At 45.2% G+C, this 10,375-nt stretch overlaps 1 protein-coding gene across 1 annotated transcript in view; it reads right to left on the reverse strand.

Moving 5' to 3' along the window:
- Window positions 1–10,087, reverse strand: part of LOC112117012 (phospholipid scramblase 1) — a 36,607-nt gene extending 26,520 nt beyond the window's left edge. Inside the window, exon 1 of the mRNA XM_026649866.2 lies at window positions 10,071–10,087. The gene's annotated coding sequence lies outside the window, so the exon portion shown is untranslated. The remainder of the gene's footprint in view (window positions 1–10,070) is intronic.
- Between the last annotated feature and the right edge of the window lie 288 nt (window positions 10,088–10,375).

Genomic DNA, 10,375 nt, shown 5'->3' on the forward strand with positions numbered 1-10,375 from the left:
TCATGTGTGCTTAGCATTCAAAATTAAAACAAGACAGGTCTGATGCACAGGTGTTTAAATCCCAGTGTCCAATAAAGATCCCTGGTTAGCCTCCAGCTGTGAATTTCTGCTTTCTACATTATCCAGCTTGTCAGAGAGGTATTAGCAAATCTCCTCCTCTCCCTTAAAGTGTGTTTTTAGTTAGGGAGGGCTGTTGCTAAGAAACAGACTGGCTCTAATCAAGTCCTGCCTAACAAGCTGAACTGCCAGAACATGCCCTTCTGCTTCCCAATGCAAATTAAAACCTCAGTCTTCAATCAATTGCAACAGATCATTTAGTTCCATTGTCTTACTCAAGCAGAAACATTATTGATGTAATGGTCAGCATCAATTAGTACCAATATTGTTCTCCTACCATTGGAGGGATCCACACTTCCAGTACTTAACTATATTTCCAATAGACAAATTAGCCCAAATGCCTCAGGGACATTCAAAACATTTGTAAGAACAGTGGAGGAAACAACTGCTTTAAGAGAAATCAGAAGAATGGAATAGTATTATTTTTAAAGTGTACTATGAAATTTATCGAACAGGGAAATAACATCCCCACATTCTTTTCTTCATTTCCTATGCATGAACTGCACTTGAAAAAAATAACAAAAACAGAGAAAAACTTTCAGCAAAACATTTGCTTATGTTTCCTCAGACCATTGTTTTATCATTATTATGTAGACAGATTCGGATTTCAGTTATCCTGGTGTAAGTCAGGGGATGTGCTCTCTAGGTTGACATTAGCAAACATAAGATCAGAATCTAACCGTAGATGTATGCAGTCAGGTGCAGTACAGGATTTTTCCATGGGCAGCGTGTCTAATAGGCAGGGGAAGGCTGTGCCTTTCCAAACAGCCCCATGTGGCCCCGCCCATGCTCCATCCAGAGGCCCCCTCCCCTCTTGCTGCTAGTTGGCCCCAGGCCCCGCCCACCAGGCAGGCTGCTCCTCTTCCAGGAAGGGAAGCTGGCTGGGTCTGGGTCTGGGTCTAGGGCGAATGGAACTTGGGGTAGCTGGGGCTGCCCAGTGCTGGGGGGGCCCCGGCACTGGGGCTTCACCACCCAGTGCTCCAGGGCTGGGGTGGATGAGGGGCCATGCGCCTGTTGCAAATGGGGGCCATTGGGGTGATATATATGGGGTATGGGGTGTTTGCTGGGAATGTACACAACACTTGGGGACACAATTGCACCAGCATCTGGCACAGTTACACACATCTATGTGCCATTGGGACTATGGTGTACGAACGGATCTGTGGAACTCATTGCTGCGCACAATCGAACCAGTGCATACTACCCATTCCATACAAAGTGGTCGAGCTGGTTTGGACAATACCCCATTTTTCTGTGAATATCCAGTGGACTCATGATATGGACAAAAGCATGCGAAGACTGCAGGAGCAGAGCTCACTGAAGCTGCCAACAACTGGACACATTTAAAATATACACTTAAGGGTGGCATTCACAGGGTTTTAACCCTGTCAAAGGAGGAGAAGCAGTGTTTTTAGTGGTGGCCAGGATGTTGGACTATACTGCAGTGGTCAGGACTCTCGGTATTGCTGTGGATTATCATGGTGGCTGGAGTATTGTTAAGTATATTTGTGTTACGTTGCATATGGAAACAGTCAAGAGGGGCATAACCCTCTAAAGAACAGCTATTAATTATAACCTATAAGTAATGTAATAAGCCCTCCCGCCCAGTGTACTAGACAACCTTCTCGGGCCCACTATAATGGGAAGTCTGGAACACTAATTGGAACAGGTGTGGTATGTCCGTACGAGAGAAGGTGCAGGGCATTGTACTACACAAGGGGTAGTGGGACAGATGGAGCATCAACACATTCCAACTTGATGCCTGGCCCTATCAGGAAATGTTTCGTCATATGTCCTATGCTTTTCCAGGGATACCTGGGCAGGAGGATCCCAAAAGAAAAAGAAAGAGGTGGAGTGTTAGATTATAGATATTCAGGCCTGCCTGTAAAGGCCTCTATTTTAAGAACTTAGGTGTACTTTTTATCACTTAGCTAGTTACAGGGGTATAAAAACAAAGAATCAAAATCACAGTCCGTCTGTGTATGGGCCTTTTCTCTGAGGCCTTGTTCTTAGGCTAAGCGGCAGGGGCAGCCATAAGCTGGGAAGCGTACAGTCACATCCTCACATTCCACACCAGTCACATTGAAATAAGGTGGTATTGGGCTGTTAGGAATACAATCGTGTCCTGATAGTGCCTATCACCACCTGATAAAGATGGTTAAAGAAAACTTAGTTTGATAGCAGCCTGTCTGGCAAGAAATCACTTATCATTGGTTGTGAAATGCTAATTTCTGTACTGTTTTATCTTTATGGCCCCCATTTTTCTACTGTTAATCTGTCTGGTTCGCTAATTGTTTCTGTCTGCTGTATAATTAATTTTGCTAGGTGCAAGTTAATTAGGGTAGTGGAATATAATTGGTTAGAGAATTATGTTACACTATGTTAGGATTGCTTAGTTAAATTTCAGTAAAATGATTGGTTAAGGTATAGCTGAGACTATTACTATATAAACTAGGATCAAACAGGAAGTGGGGGGAAGGGAAATTAGAATCATGTTTGCTAAGGGAGACACTGGGTAAATGCTCTGCGCTTTCAGAGCTGGGAAGATGGACACAGGGTAAACTCTCTGTGGCATTCAGAGCTGGGAACAGAACACTGGGGAACAGACTCTATGGGCGTATAGATATAAGCCCGACTGGTGTGAAGGGCTTCGGAATAAGCTTGCTTGGAAACTAAACCCAATAAACATCTTATTGTCTGTGCTTAGGACTTCTGGTCTTTTGCTGCTTGCTGTCTGCATGACAAGAACCCGGGAAGTGGAAGGGTGAAGGGAAATCCCTCTAACAGTGGGTATGATTTTTCTATTTTGTTTTGAATATAATTTAAGGCAACTGTCATCTCTCTTCATGATGAGGTCTAAGCAGCTTTCTCTCTTTCTGGTTATGTCACAGAAAATACTGACACGAGCATAATTGCTTATGCCCACAAAAGTAGTAACAATATGCTCAGGCCCATGGAAACAGCAAGCATTAAGGCTAACCATTCCTTGGAGAGTTTACAGTGTAGAAAGCAGACCTACAAAAACAAGCTGCTCCAGGGGATCCAGAAGGAAGTTTACCTTAGATATCTGGGAGTGACTTTGTTTCTTTTTCCACACACATTATGTCAGATCAGTGGTTCTCAAACTTTTGTATTGGTGACCCCGTTCACACAGCAAGCCTATGAGTACAACCCCCCCATATAAATTAAAAACACCTTTTTTCATATTTAACACTATTATAAATGCTGGAGGGGAAGCAGGGTTTGGAGTGGAGTCTGACAGCTCATGACCCCCCAAGTAATAACCTTATGACCCCCCTGAGGGGTCACAACCCTCAGTTTGCAAACCCCCAGCTTAGATTGTTTATATAGATCCTCAACTTCCACCTCTACTGCTGACAAGCCAGCACATTTCAGGAGGACTAAATTAACATGAAAATCAAAAGCATAATAATTAAATAATCAAGAGGGACACCTCTAAAACCTCTGGTCCCTCCACAAGCAAGCGAACAACTATTAAAAAAAATCTAGATGCCCCCAAAAGAGTGAAACATCCAAAGGAAATATCTTATCACCCCCGTCGATGTCTCTGCATAGAAACCTGTGATGAGAGAAAGCTGAAACACCAAATTGGCCAGCTTTACAGTGTAGCTGTAGCTATGTTGGTCCCAGATAGGGTGACCAGATGTCCCGATTTTATAGGGACAGTCCCAATTTTTGGGTCTTTTTCTTATATAGGTTCCTATTAGCCCCCCACCCCCTTCCCGACTTTTCACATTTGCTGTCTGGTCACCCTAGTCCCAGGATATTAGGGCAACAAGGTGGGTGGAGTAATATGGTCCAATGACAGATATTACCTCACCCTCTCTGTCTCAGCTTTACAGAGTAAAACTAAGACCAGATTTTTTGTAAATATATATTGTGACACTTCGTATCCCATGCGATACCCTATACCCCATATTCCTCACTTTTATATGGTTATGATATGTTTTGTACAAAGTATATTTTCTGAGGTTTCATTTGAAAACTCGTAATCTGCTGAATATTATCATCTTGTTGAAATGTGTGTAACAACACTGCATGTAAAATTGTGAGATTTTACTATATGATTGTTACTGAAATATGTTGTAGTTCTGGGTCATGCCTACAAACCAATTTCTCAGCGACAAAGAAATGCTAGCATGCCAGCAACGTACTAATGGGCCATTATCCTCTTAACTGTCCATTCTTCAGCACCAGGAAGGTGTAAACAAGAAATTTACATTGCATCACAGGAACATTTCAACCCTCACATCCACAAGGAACTACAGGTTGCCTACACCCCAGTAGGGGGTAATCCTCCAAGAGGGGAGAGAGTATAAGAATGAGAGACCATAACCTCCACCCCACTTCTCTTCCTCCCATCTCTCTGCTTATGACATCAACAACTTTAAAAGAACTGAACAAAGGTTGGAGTGGTCCCAGGCTGGAAGGAGACCCAGTCTGCACTGTGAGCTTATGTTGAGAGAGACATTTTGCTTTTAAGTTCATTATTAGCTTGTGTTTTTATCTTTTTATTTCTTTTGTAACCAATCCTGACTATGCATCTATACTTATAATCACTTAAAATCTATCTTCTGTAGTTAATAAAGTTATCTTATTGTTTAATCATAACTAGTATGTGTTTGGATTAAAGTGCGTGGGAAACTCCATTTGAGATAGAAAGGCTGGTGCACTTTTGATGAAATGAGAGACGTATTATGAGCTTGTACTGTCCAGGAGGGTACTAAGTAGTACAAGATGCACATTTCTGGGGAACAAGGCTGGGACTAAGAATTTGCGGGTATCGCACTATATGTAGTTCATGAATGGTTGGGAGAGCATTTATATATTTAGCTGGGAGTGAACGTACACACTGAAGGCTGCGTGTGAGCAGAACCTGGAGAGGTTGTTGTTCACCAGTAAAGCATTGCAAAAGGCACCCCAGGCTAGAGAGTTCAGAAGACACTGTTGTTCAACAGTCCAGATTGTACCCTGGGGACATCTCCCAGGTCAGAGCATGCGTTTGCTATGTTTCTCCACGGAATTTACATCTCCAACCTTTAATATGATAAAAGAGTAAATAACTGAAAATGTCCCATAGAAGAGATAGTTAACAGATTAAAAAAGTACATTAAACCCACTAGGAGTTTAGAGATTAAAAAAAAAAAAAAACAAATTTGGAATTCACAGATTTTAAGGCCAGAAGGGGCTATTAGATCATCTAGACAGATCTCCTGTAGAACATAGGCCACAGAGTTGCACCCAGTAATCCCTGCATCGAGCCTAATAACTTAGGGCTGGTCTATACTTAGCCGCTAGTTCGGCGGCTGGAAATCGAACTTCCTAGTTCGATTTATCGCGTCTGGATGCGATAAATCGAACCAGGAAGTGCTCGCCGTCGACTGCGGTACTCCAGCTCAACGAGAGGAGTACCGTGGAGTCGACGGGGAGCCTGCCTGCCGCGTGTGGACCGCATCTGAACCGCAGTAAGTTCGAAGTAAGGTATGTCGACTTCAGCTACGTTATTCACGTAGCTGAAGGTGCGTACCTTACTTCGACTTGGGGGGTTAGTGTAGACCAGGCTTAGACTCATAGACTTTAAGGACAAAAGGGACCATCATGATAATCTAGTCTGACATCCTGCACGTTGCAGGCCTCAGAACCTCACCCACCCACTCCTGTAATAGACTCATAACCTCTGGCTGAGTTACTGAAGCCTTCACATCATGATTTAAATACGTCAAATTACAGAAAATCCATCATTTACGCTAGTTTAAACCTGCAAGTGACCTGTGCCCTATGCTGCAGAGGAAGGCAAAAAACCTCAGGGTCTCTGCCAGTCTGACCTGGGGAAAAATTTCTTCCCGACCCTAAATATGGCAATCAGTTAGACCCTGAACATGTGGGCAAGACCCAACAGCCAGACACATGGGAAAGAACTCTCTGTAGTACCTCAGAGCCCTCTTTGGCTAGTGTCCCATCACTGGTCATTGGAGATATTAGATACTAACAGTCGCAGATTGGCTACATACCATTGTGGGCAGTCTCATCATATCATCCCCTCCCAGGGCCGGCTCTGGCTTTTTTGCCGCCCCAGGCAAAAAAGCCTCCGGCCGCCCCCCCCCCCCCCGGCGGCCGGGGGGAGGGCGGCCGGGGGGAGGGCGAGGGCGGCTGGAGCCCTGGGAGGAGGGCGGCGAGCCCCGGCGGGGGCTCCGCTCTCCCCCCGGCGGCCAGAGCGCAGGGGGCAGGGTGGCGAGAGGGGCTCGCCGGGGGGGAGGGCGGCCAGAGTGCCGGGGGGAGGGCGGTGAGCCCGGCCGTGGCCCCGCTCTCCCCGGCGCCCAGAGCGCTGCGCCGCCCCCCTCCAGGTGCCGCCCCAAGCACAAGCTTGGTGGGCTGGTGCCTGGAGCCGGCCCTGTCCCCTCCATAAATTTATCAAGCTCAGTCTTAAAACAAATAAGGCTTTTTGCCCCCACTATTTTCCTTGGAATGCTGTTCCAGAACTTTACTCCTCTGATGGTTAGAAACTTTGTCTAATTTCAAGCCTAGACTTGTTGATGGCCAGTTTATATCCATTTGTTCTTGTGTCCACATTGGTGCTTAATTTAAATAACTACTCTCCCTCTCTGGTATTTATCCCTCAGATGTATTTGTAGACAGCAATCACATCTCCCCATAGCCTTCTTTTGGTTAGGCTAAACAAGCCACACTCTGTGAGTTTCCTCTCATAAGGTAGGTTTTCCATTCCTCAGATCATCCTAGTAGCCCTTCTCTGCCCCTGTTCCAGTTTGAATTCATCTTTCTTAAACTGCATATAGTATTCCAGATGAGGTCTCTCCAGTGCCTTGTATAATGGTACTAACACTTCCTTATCTCTACTGGAAATACCTCACCTGATGTATCCCAGGACTGTATTAGCCTTTTTCATGACCACATCACATTGATGGCTCATAGTCATCCTGTGATCAACCAATACACCCAAAGTCTTTCTCCTTCTCTGTCGCTTCCAACAGACAAGTCCCCATCTTATAGCAACAAATCTTGTGGTTAGTCCCTAAGTCAATGACCTTGTACTATTACATTTCATCCCATTTCTATTACTCCAGTTTTCAAGGTCAACCAGATAATCTTGTATGATATTCCGGTCCTCCTCTGTGACTTCGTGTCACCTGCAAATTTTATTAATACACTCCCACTTTTTGTGTCAAGCTCATTAATAAAAATGTTAAATAAGATAGGTCCCAAGACTGATCCCTAAGGAACTCCACTAGTAATTTCCCTCCAACCTGACAGTTGACCTTTCAATATGACCCACTGCAGTCTCCCCTTTAATTTATCTATCTTTCAATTCTCATATTAATCCCAATCTTCTCTAATTTAACTAATAATTTCCCACTGGAACTGTGTCAAATGCCTTACTGAAATCCAGTTAGATTAGATCTACTGCATTTCTTTTGTCTTAAAAAATCAGTTATCTTCTCAAAGAAAGAACAGGAGTACTTGTGGCACCTTAGAGACTAACAAATTTATTAGAGCATAAGCTTTCGTGGGCTACAACCCACTTCTTCGGATGCATATAGAGTGAAACATATATCAGGTTGGTCTGACATGATCTACCTTTTGTAAAGCCATGTTATATTTATCCCAATTTCTGTTTACCTCTATGTCCTTAACTACTTTTTCTTTCAAAATTGTTCCAAGACTTTTTACACAATTGAGGTCAAACTAATAGGCCTGTAGTTTGCCACTTCTTTTTCGCTCTTAAAAATAGGTACTATATTAGCAATTTTCCATTCTTAGGGTACAACCCCCGAGTTTACAGATTCATTAAAAATCCTTGCTATTGGTTTGCAATTTCATGTGCCAGTTCCTTTAATATTCTTGGATGGAGATTATCAGGCCTCCCCATTTAGTGCCATTAAGCTGGTTGAGTTTGATTTCCACCTTGGATATGGTAATTTCTATTTCTATATTCTCATTTCCATTAGCCACCCTGCCACTACACCTAAGCTCTTCATTGTCCTGATTAAAAACTCAGGCAAAGTATTTGTTTAGGTGTTGGGCCGTGCCTAGATTATCCACCCCATCCTCAGTGTTTAGCAGTCCCATTTCTTCTTTTCTTGTTTTCTTTTAATCGATATGACTATAGAACCCTTAAAGTTCACCCTTTTGAAATCAAGGACCTAGTTGCAGATCTATTTTTGTTTATCATTCCATTTAGTTTAAACTGAATTAGCTCATAATCACTCAAACCAAGGTTTTCTCCTACAACCAGCTCTTCTATGAGGTCCTCACTGCTCACCAATACCAAATCTAAAAATGGCATCACCTCTTGTTCATTCAGCAACTAGTTGGTGAAGACATCTGGAAGCTATCACATCCAGGAAAATCTGGGCCCTACTATTATTAGCAGCACTTGTCCTCTAGTCTAAATCTGGAAAATTAAAGTCTCCCATAATCACACAATTCCCAGTAGTATTTATTTCATTAAAAATATTAAAGAGGTCTCCATGCATATCCAAATCAGATTCTTGGGTCTATAACATACACCAAGCACTATCCTAGGGGAACCTCTGGCAGCTTTCTTCCCCAAAGTGATTTTGACCCAGACAGACTCTGTTTTATCCATTCCATCACTTCTAATTTCTTTACAGTCTACCTCATCATTAATATACAATGCTACTCCACCATCTTTATCTTTATTTCTGCTTTTCCTGAACAGCACATGCCCTTCAATTCTCATACTCCAGTCATGACTACTATTCCACCATGTTTCTGCTATCCTATAATTAGGGCCCTACCAAATTCACAGTCCCTTCAGGGTTGGGCACCTGACCAATAGCTGCCGCTTTTCAGCCCCCTTCCCCCCCCCCCAGCTCTGAAGGTAGCACAGAAGTAAGGGTGGCAATACTGTGACCCCCCTAAAATAACCTTGTTACCCCCTACAACTCCGTATTGGGTCATGTCAAGGCCAAATCCCAACTCTGTCACTCCAAGTGCAGAAATGGGGCCCGCAAGGATTTTAAAAATTAATACTTGCCACTCCAGGCTTGTATTAAACTCCCAAGGTTACAGCTTTTCTCTGACCTTGGCTTGGTAAATGCTGCCACCACCCAAATTCAAAAAAAACCCCTTTTGAATCCAGGAAGGAGCACTTGGGAATTCCTCCCTGTGGAGTACCCGCAAGCCCTTTCACCCCTCCTCCCAGGAAGAGCTGAGAAAGAAAACAAAGGAAATTAGCTGTGGCTACCAGCTAATTAAACAACATGCACAAACCTCTTAGGACACCAACAATCCAATCCTGTTCTTAAAAAAGGTAAATTTTATTAAACACAAAAAGAAACAAAATACATCTGGAACTTAGGCTTTTGCTAGATTTTAAAAGAGCAATTCCAAAAATCAAGCACCCAAAATAGTTTTCTTGGGGGTCCAGCTTAAAGAGATTGCTTCCATTTATGCCTTTCTTTACTAAATGAAAGAGCCCTTTAGTACCTGCTGTTTTCCCTGGTTAAGGTACTTATTATGACTCGCCTCTCAGTCTTCTTTCTGGCAAAGCAAAGAGATCAAGCTCTTTCCCTCTCTCGCTAACAGGGGAGTGATGGGGTCCCTTCCCTTCTGACAGACTGCAGAGCATGCTCGGGACGGGGGAAGCAGACACCCCCCAGTCCACGGACAAGCCGGGGCGGGAAGCAGGAAGTCCCAGTTCCCGGGTCTACAGAGACCAGGTCAGGCGCAGAAGAAACGAAAGTGAAAGGTGTCGGTCCTCAGCATTGCTGGGGAGGGGGCAAGCCCCGCCATCGCCATCACCCGCGGGGGACACCGGCCCCCTGCAGCCGCCCCTGGGGGTGAGCAGGACCCCGCCCCGAGCACCATGGCGGGCAGTTCCCCCCACTTGCCCCTGAGGGCGGGGCAATCCCCTCTGGCCGGGGCAGCCGGCTCCCCTGTCAACCCCTCACCTTCAGAGCCGCGTCCGGGTCCGTGGAGCGGAGCCCAGGCACCCCTGTGTCCGTCTCCCGCCCGGCTGCACCGCCCCGCGACGGGATGGTCTGGGAGGGAGCAGAGAGCGGCCGCTGAGACCCGCCCCCTCGTGGGCAGGGGACCGGGGAGGGAAACGTGGGGGAGTGCTCTGCCCCGAGAGAGGGCGGGGATGGGGGGGGTCTCTGCCCCGAGAGAGTGGGGGATGGGGGGTCTCTGCCCCGGGGACACCTGCCGAGCATGTCTAATTATTATAAAGCAGCCAGCTCCGCTGCCGCTGGCCTAT

Source organism: Terrapene carolina, unplaced genomic scaffold (genome assembly GCF_002925995.2).
Source record: "Terrapene carolina triunguis isolate 2854851 unplaced genomic scaffold, T_m_triunguis-2.0 Scaffold88, whole genome shotgun sequence".
NCBI classification, from domain to species: domain Eukaryota; kingdom Metazoa; phylum Chordata; order Testudines; family Emydidae; genus Terrapene; species Terrapene triunguis.